This window comes from Lathyrus oleraceus, chromosome 4 (assembly GCF_024323335.1).
Source record: "Lathyrus oleraceus cultivar Zhongwan6 chromosome 4, CAAS_Psat_ZW6_1.0, whole genome shotgun sequence".
Classification (NCBI taxonomy): domain Eukaryota; kingdom Viridiplantae; phylum Streptophyta; class Magnoliopsida; order Fabales; family Fabaceae; genus Lathyrus; species Lathyrus oleraceus.
In genome coordinates this window covers 270822822-270831358 of record NC_066582.1, presented here as the reverse complement: position 1 = coordinate 270831358, position 8537 = coordinate 270822822, and the positions used below count along the sequence as shown (strand labels likewise).

Here is an 8537-nt window from a genome sequence, read left to right as displayed (position 1 = left end):
GGGCTTGGGCACACTCTGACAGGTGGGGAAATTTGCAAATAGGTATGAAAACCTCATATCATCCCTCAGGCACCACGGTGGGGATGAAGTTCTCAAACAACGGCTACCCAAACCCCGGGATTCACCAATCCTACATCAAGTGTTTTAACAAACAGAAAGCAAAGATCTGACGGAGGTACCCTACTCGTGCGAAAGGCAATGAGGGGGAGACGTGATTTCGTGCACAAAGCAACGAAATAAACTCACGAAAGGTAAATTATGTCAATAATCTTCTCCAAGTGAAAGGCAAGGAGGACTGGCACGAGACCAAAAAGACTTACGAAAGGTAAGTGACTGACGAAAGACTCAAAAGGGTACTTGCAAAAGGCAACACGAGGAAGAACTATCTTGGGAAAACCGGCGGGGAATACCAATCTAATGATCCTTGATGATGTTCTCATTGGAGAGGAAGAACGTATCAATGAATGATTTTTCTTTTCCTTTTTTATGCTTTCGAGAAAGACTTTTATGTAGTTATGCATGTTTATTTTGCATGGCGTAATGCTCCATCTTGACGGAATATGCTACGCTCTTATGGGGATGCAATGTTATGTAATGCATGATTATTATATGCAATGTTGATGCGTGGTCAGACGACATGGTAGGAAATGTCTGGAGATTGAGAAGATTGGGGTACCAGTAACCACTGGGTTTATCAATTAAGATCAGTGTTCTTTGTTGAAAGGTTAGGGGATGTGTTTAGCGTGAATCCCCGACATTCACCTCGAATTAGAAGTCTCTTATGCACCATGGATCTTGCTCTGAACAACCTCAAAAGTACAGAAAGGATCTTCCTTCTCTAGTCAGTCATGCCTCAGTCTATTGGGAATCCGCATGTATTGCCCCAGTCACAAGTTATGAAGCAAATTTTTCATGATAACCATCTCGTTCTGACCTGCCCCAGTATCTTGGAACTGTATACCTATGATTAATTATCTCTGAGAGATTGATTTCTCGGATTCTTGAGGTAGGCCGCCCCAATGTAGGTCTTGGAATAAGCTTCTGCCTCTACTGGCCGATTTCTGAGGGAATGCCCCTGACTAATGTCTTGTAGAGATTAGTCGAATCTCGATGCAACTTCCTTAGATCAATTGATTTGTAGAGATTCATCGACGTGATTGCTTCAGATTGACTGAAAATTGAAGTGTCTTGTCTTTTCTTCTCAACGGAGTTCTTTAGACATTCTGCTTCTTGATATAATCACACGAAGTGGCTGGTTGCTGCTCAACGGAGTCTTAGGCTTTCAGCACTCGTTGTGGTTGATCAAAAATAATTTGGCGTTGCTCAACGGAGTCTTAGGCGTTTGGTCTTCTAATGCGATCAACTGGAGTGATTTACTCCCTTGACTATCTGATCTTTGGAGAGATTCGCCGAATCTCGACCTAACTGTTTCAAACTGACTGAATCTTGCTGAAATTTCTTAACATAACTGTCTCAGTTTGATTGAAATATGAAACATCTTGTCCTTCTGCTTAACGGAGTTCTTGGACATTCTGCTCCTTGATATAATCACATGAGGTGGTTGGTTACTGCTCAACGGAGTCTCAGGCTCTCAGCACTCGTTGTGATCGATCAAAAATAATTTGGCACTGCTCAACGGAGTCTTAGGCATTTATCTCTTTGAGTACGATCAAATCAAGGTGACCTGTTTCTGCTCGACGGAGTTCTCAGGTGTTCTGTCTTATGATTCAATCAGTTGAAGTAATTGGCCTCTGCTTAACAAAGTCTTTTAGGCATCTTTATCTTCTAGGGGTATCAAGCTTTCCAATGCACGTTCATTATGGGAAGTCTCTTGACATCAAATGCTCACTCACGGGTAACACATGTTCAGTTTTAGCAATGATAATAACAATGTCATGTTTATGCTAGTTTCGAAATCCAAGCATGTTCACTGGAATTATGACATACAATGAATGTATCACTGATTGAGAATGTCATATCAATATCAACACAAATTATGAGTAAATTGTTGAGGAGTCAGTTTTTAACACGATTGTACTGACCATGGTACACTTTCGAAATAAACCCTGCTTCAATTAGGTCTTTTAAGGGTTGTAACGTGGCCTGGTTCACGGTTTCAGAAAGAAAGGATATAAGGCTCGAACCTATCCTAACCCACCCATTTTTCATGATGTCCTTCAGCCCTACGTTCAGTTAATTCGACACAAGCGCTCTTCTTCCAAAAGGGATTTTGAAGTGATGGTTAATGAACCCACGAGGTTTTCGGTGTGGCAGTCATCCTGCTCTTGTTTGGTTTGTAGCCACACGAATTTGTTCTTGTTGAGGATTTTCTTTTGATTCCTCTTTCTGTTTTTTCATTTCCAGATTTTTGCTAGATTGGTTCAGATTTACAATCCACAGGGATACCCTAATTTTTGCCTAAGTCACTTGTTTTCGAGTTTTCGACTTAGCGAGCTTTCTCCTTTTGATTTCAGTTTTTTTTTTTGTTTTTCCTGTTTTTTTTTTTGCTGAAACAAATCGTGTGACATTTGTATGTTTGATTTGAAGGGGTTGTGACTGCCTCGTTCCTCTGTTGGTGAGGGACAACCATTTGGAATTTGGTGTTTTTCGACCTCTTGTGAAGGATAAAGTATGGTTGATCCTCAGATAGGGCACTCCTCTTCTGAAGTTTGAACGCTTGGTCAAACTGACTGACGACTACCCTGCCTCGGTCTAAGATTGAGGGTTTTATATCTATAAAGAAACTCCTACTCATTGGCTCGAAGGGGTTAACTAGGGATTATCTTCCTTATATCTCCGGTGTTTGGGATTTGAAACAATGCCTTACATCATCAACAAGTTTTTATTCAAAAGCGTACGAGCAGTGATTTCGTTTCGTGTTTTTAATTTCATCATCCTCCTCCGAAAACCAACATTTGGGTATTGACAAAATAAAGTATGAGTGGACACGAATGGATTTATTCAAAATATGCATATTCATTTCAATGTCATTATTATTCAAAAACAAACGAGTTTATTACAAATGAATGTTACAAATGACAATCAAGAAAATCACACATGAACACGTTTTAACCCAACTAATGATTACGGACATAATCGGCCTTATTCAGACGCTCAGACTGGAATTATTAGGATGACAGCAAATAACATGACCATCTTCAAGGAGATCCTTCTCAAACTCTTCTCATAGGTGCAAACTTTTCAAATCTACCCCATCTTCCACTTACACTGATCAAGACATTGCAGGTGTGCCCTCTTGCGGAGGCAGGGGAGTGTTTATCATGTTCATGCCTTATGGTGTGAACACAATAACCCTTGAATCAATCAAGTCTTGTACTATGTGTTTGAAGGCTCTACAGTTCTCAACAGAATGCCCCTGTCCCCCAGCATGGAAGTCACATCGGGCATTGACGTCAAATCCGGGTGGATATGGAGGAATCACTGGACGCGGTTCCTTTGGCGCTATCAATCCACCTTTGGTCAAATATGGTAGTACTTGGTTGTACGACATTGGAAGTAGATCAATATGCCTTACTGGCTTTCTTGGTCTTTGTCGAGTGGATTGTCGCAGCTGATTTGGGTACTGGTTCGGCATAGGGTTCCTCTGCCTTGGTCGGGGAACAGGAAAAGGCCGCTGATATGGAGCCCTTGGAGGTACAGGATGTGGATGAAATCCACGAGGCTGCTTCTGAGGTGGAAGGGGGTCAGGCATGTTCACCGGAGTGACCACTTCTGGTTCAACAGTTGGCACGAGATTGCCTTCCTTCCTCAGCATCGACTGCAGGATCTCCATGACCAGGCTCATCTGAGTCTTTAGCTGGTTGATTTCAACCTTCATTGCCTCTTGATTTCTTTGTAGTTCTTCCATGGTGGTCTGCGACATGCTTCTAGTTCAAGACAGATGTCGGGCAATCAACTTTGTTGGAAGTGGTCTGTCTGACAAAAGGCCAAGTGATAATGAGATTGGTCTCATGAAATGCAGGATGCTATATGAATGATGCATGAGTATTATATCTTCTTGTATCATTTATGATGCATGAATGCATGAATACATGGATGAACGATTCATAAGCATGGCTTCACAACTCGATCACGCAAAAGTTGGTATAATATCACAAGTTCGAAATACGGATGGAGGATAACATTTTGATTATTTTCCATAATGGGGGATCTCACTGGTCGAAGTCTAGGGTTAAATAGGGACCCCAGAGTCACCGATTCATTTGGCTATTTGGCGCTTACGGCAAAAGCTTGCCGGTCGTCAACTCCCTCAAATGAGCCTTTTCTGGGTGAGATCTTTGTACCGACCCACACGAGAAAAGCTTCTCGGAGGCCCGCACTATGCGACCATCGACATCGGGTTCTAAATAAGCGTCTCAAAGTCACGGACCTCCTTGACTGTTTGTCGCTTACAGCAAAAGCTTGTCGGTCGTCAACTCCATCAAGAAGATCTACTTTGAGTGAGATCTTCGTATCGACCCACACGAGAAAAGCTTCTCGGGGACCCGTACTACGTGACCATCAATCTTAATTGGCCGAAGGTTAAAGGTTCTACAAAGGTCCTTAGAGTCATGGATCCTAATGAAGACATTGATCGCTTACGCCAAAAGCTTGACGGTCGTCAATGTCTCCAAGAGAATCTACTCTAAGCGAGGTTCTCATATCGACCCTTACGAGAAAAGCTTCTCGGTGGCCCATACTACTCAATCTCTCCTATCTCAAGTTTGCACTCTAGACTCGGGTAGAGAGTCTTTCCCACAAGGTTACTTGCAATCGAAGTACCATCCACTTGGTATCATAGAATCATGGAATCCATATGTTAGATCATAAAATTTAAAGCAAAAGGCAATAAATAAGGCAAGCAATCAAAAGGATAAACATATACACATATGAGGAATCAACCTAAATTAGGCTTGACTTGCTTAGCGAGGTGTCCCCAACAGAGTCGCCAGCAGTCGCTACGCGAAAAATACATAGTTGCCATCGATTTTTATTTATTCCAAAGGAAAGGGAAAATATCGAGAAAACCCCAAAGTATGGTCATCTTAACCACGAACAAGTTCGGAAGTCGGTTATGCAAGGGGAAGGTGTTAACACCCCTCACATCCATGGTACTCCATGGGAACCATTTTGGATGTTTGCGCTTACGTGTGTATTATTTATCGAATGCTTGCTTGCCAAAGGTTTGCGGAGTGAAGGTAGATTTTATATTAGTGTGCTCGGCAAGGAATGGATCCTCGTGCCTACATATGCCCACTTGTTGAAGTGAGAAATCAAAGCGTCCGTAGTTCGTGGGTTTGAAATTGTTTATGTTTGTTTTGTTGATTTTATTACCTTGAAGAAGGGTTTTCGATTGTGTCGCCCTAAGGCTCAAACAAAAGGTTTGAATGCTTTGAATTGTTTTTAGGTTTTGAGAAAGTGTTATTGATTTCAGATTGTACTAAAGATTATGGACAAAGAAGAATACCTCAAACTGCCAAGTCAAACGTCTTGTGTTCGAAGCATTCAGAATGAGTGTAGGAAAACTCCAGTCTCATCCCTTCTTTATTGCTTAAGGCTCGTGACGTACGATCCTAATCGCCATTTATTGTGTTTTTGAATTTGATTTGAAAAGACCGCTTGACGTTGGATCAAGGGTTTTCTTATTGAATTTGATTTGAGAAAGAGATCGCTTGACGTTGTATCAAGGTTTTGATTATTGAATGTAAATGGCGCGCGTTCCTAAAACCTAAGGAGTAGCTAACAAGCAATAAAAGAAATCAAGTAAATGCGTACATCGCAAATGGGAGAGGGGTACATGTAAAGTACAAGGGAGTGCAGGAAATAAATGGTCTCGTTGTCAGGTAGTCCAAGAGAAAGCCGTGTGTGTATAGTGTCATAAACTAGAAAGCACATAAAAAATAACAAATTCTTGAGTCTTGAATGCTCCTTCCATGTTAGGGTAGAATATTTGTCCAAGGCCTTTTGCAAGGGTCCAAATAGAAATCTCTAAATCCTTTGTCCAAAGTCCTTTCCATGCTTGGAGAATTATTGTGTTTTTTTGTCTTTTCAATTCTTATCCATTTTTATGTTTGTTTTAAGATGAGATGAAGTGAGAATGTACAATATAAAGCAAAATAAAGCAATGTAAACTAAATGACAAAAATAAATGTTAGAAGCGGAATTGTAAAAGTTAGATACGAAATTTAAATGTTATGTGTGGAAATTAAAGAATTAGAAGTTAATTGCGGAATTTATATGTTAGATGTTAATGGTTAGATGTTAGATGTTAGTGATCAAAAGAGAAATAACAAGCCAATTGCAATCGAATGTTAAATCTAAACCAAATTTCTAATATTGAACAATTAACAAAATTAAAATTCTAGTTATCAAACAAACTATCAATTCTAAACTATTAACAAAATTAATTCAAAAATTAATCCAATTATCTAAAACTCTAAACACATTAACCAATTATCAATTCTAAACTAATTAACAAATTAATTCAAAAATTATAAATCCAACTATCTAAAACTCTAAACAAATTAATCAATTATCCAAAAACAGCATGATTAATATCCTAATTCATAATTAATCTAGATAATCCCAATTAAGTCCTAATTAACCAACAATAAAAACCAAATCAACTCAGTATGGGCTTAATATCAAGCCAGGCCCACACTGGGAGGGTTTAAGGACAGTGGAGGGAGCATGTATAGCCAGAACCGTTGGGCCTAAGCCCATAGTGGAATACCAAAAACCATCGTGAGGTCCAAAACACTCTCTCCCTCACATTCACTCTCGTTTTTTTGTTTGCCAACGAAAGAAACTCCAACGAAGCTAGTCGCGCTGGTGTGTCACCGGCGATGGCGATTCGGAAATACCTAACCCTCACCGCTCTCCAATGTCTCTCCCAATTGAATTCATAATCAGACTCCCCTACTTAAATATACCAAAACAATTACGTCTGATCCTCGTCGTGGATGAATCAACGTCGAACAATCAGAAGAGCACGACTCGACTAACGACTACACAAATCTATGCTTCACATTACTGCATCCAGTAAACCAGATAGATCGAGAAAATATGAGAAGCCTACCGGCAAAGGCAAAGGAGACTTCGATGGCGACGTTAGCTCGAGCTTCCGGTAATCGCTTCTCACTTTGCTTCCGCTTCTGTTGATCAGCGACGATGTGTCCTCGCGGTTTGCTTGGTTCGTAAGTGCGGTGATATTGTGGTTGCAGTCCTGCTTGAAACAATGCGGCGACAACGGCGACCGGAGTTGGGTTACCAATGGTTTTGGAAGTTTGGAGAGAAGAGTTTGTTATCTGTGAAACGAAAAAAATGGAAGAAGCCTCGAGAAGCTATTGTAACCTCCTACTTATACTCCTTGAAGAACTGAATTTTTGGGGTGAGTTTTCATTTCAATCACGTTGTTACCGTTTCCATTTGGACTCGCCGTTTTGGCCCGAAACTTTGTGTTTGGAAGTAAAATTACGTGAGTTCGCGTTTTGAACTGCTCAAGTGTCGTTTGGATTTTGTTGCATTTCGCTTATGCCTTTGTCGTTTTCAGATTCTGCTTGCATTCTTAATTTGCTATTTTCTTTGATATGTTATAGCTAGGCTTGGCTGCTAGGCTTTATTGACATTTATGCAGGTGTGAAGTGTTGGCTTGTGCGTTTAAACAGCGCTTGGAAGCCACTCTTGTTGGCAGCTTGGAACACGTTTTGGAAGCTTGTGAGTGAGTTGCTGTTCTGGCGTAATGTCGCTTACGTTTCGGATGGTGACGGTGCACCGCTTATGCGAGTCGCGTTTGGAATGTTGAGCTCTTCTTTGGACGTATTGGCTTGTGTAGCGTTTGCTTTATGCTGTAGTTGACGTTAGCGCTGCGTTTTACAGCTTGAGTTTGGCTTCACTTGCCTTGTGTTCATGAAGCTTGTTACAGCTTTTGACCTCTGTTGTCGGCTTTGGTGCGACGCTGTTTTGGTGGCTTAGACTTGAGCTTTGGTAGCAACCTTTGGCTCTTGTGTCGCTGTTGAGTGCTTGGCCACTTGGCTTACACTATTCACGCCGTTGCGTTTTAGTTTGTGCTTTAGCTTTGTATGTTGGCTTCAGTTTAGAAGAGTTAAGCTGATTTTGTGTTGATGTTCATGCCGCTTGTACCAGCTTTTGTAGCAGCTAATGCATAGTGTATCGCATTTCAGCTTTTCCATTTGGCTTTGTTGCTGGTTGGAGCGCGCGCTATGTAGCAGCCGTTAGCAGCTTTTTTTCATTTCCCTTTCTCTTATTACTTTGTATTAAAATTGATAATAGAATTGACTAATGGATAATTGGATTAACAATGGTTTAATGGGTATGATATAAATTGGATTAATAAAATAGACATTGACATTGGATTGGATCATGGATATGCAAATGGGATATTGAAAATGGATTGGATCATGGATATGCAAATGGGATATTGAAAATGGATTGGATCTTTTGGTTTTAAATTGAAAAAGGATAATAAAATGGACATTGACATTGGATACTGTAAAATGGATGTAAAAAATAGATTT

At 40.6% G+C, this 8537-nt stretch overlaps 1 long non-coding RNA gene across 2 annotated transcripts; it reads left to right on the top strand.

Annotated features, from left to right (window-relative positions):
• Nucleotides 1–6717: 6717 nt before the first annotated feature.
• On the top strand, nt 6718–8251 carry LOC127075042 (uncharacterized). Of its 2 annotated transcripts, none has more exons than XR_007786166.1 (2): nt 6718–7390; nt 7599–8251. It is a non-coding gene; the product is annotated as an uncharacterized LOC127075042 (long non-coding RNA). The 2 variants fall into 2 exon arrangements; XR_007786167.1 differs by having other exon boundaries at nt 7637–8191.
• The last annotated feature ends 286 nt before the right edge of the window (nt 8252–8537 follow it).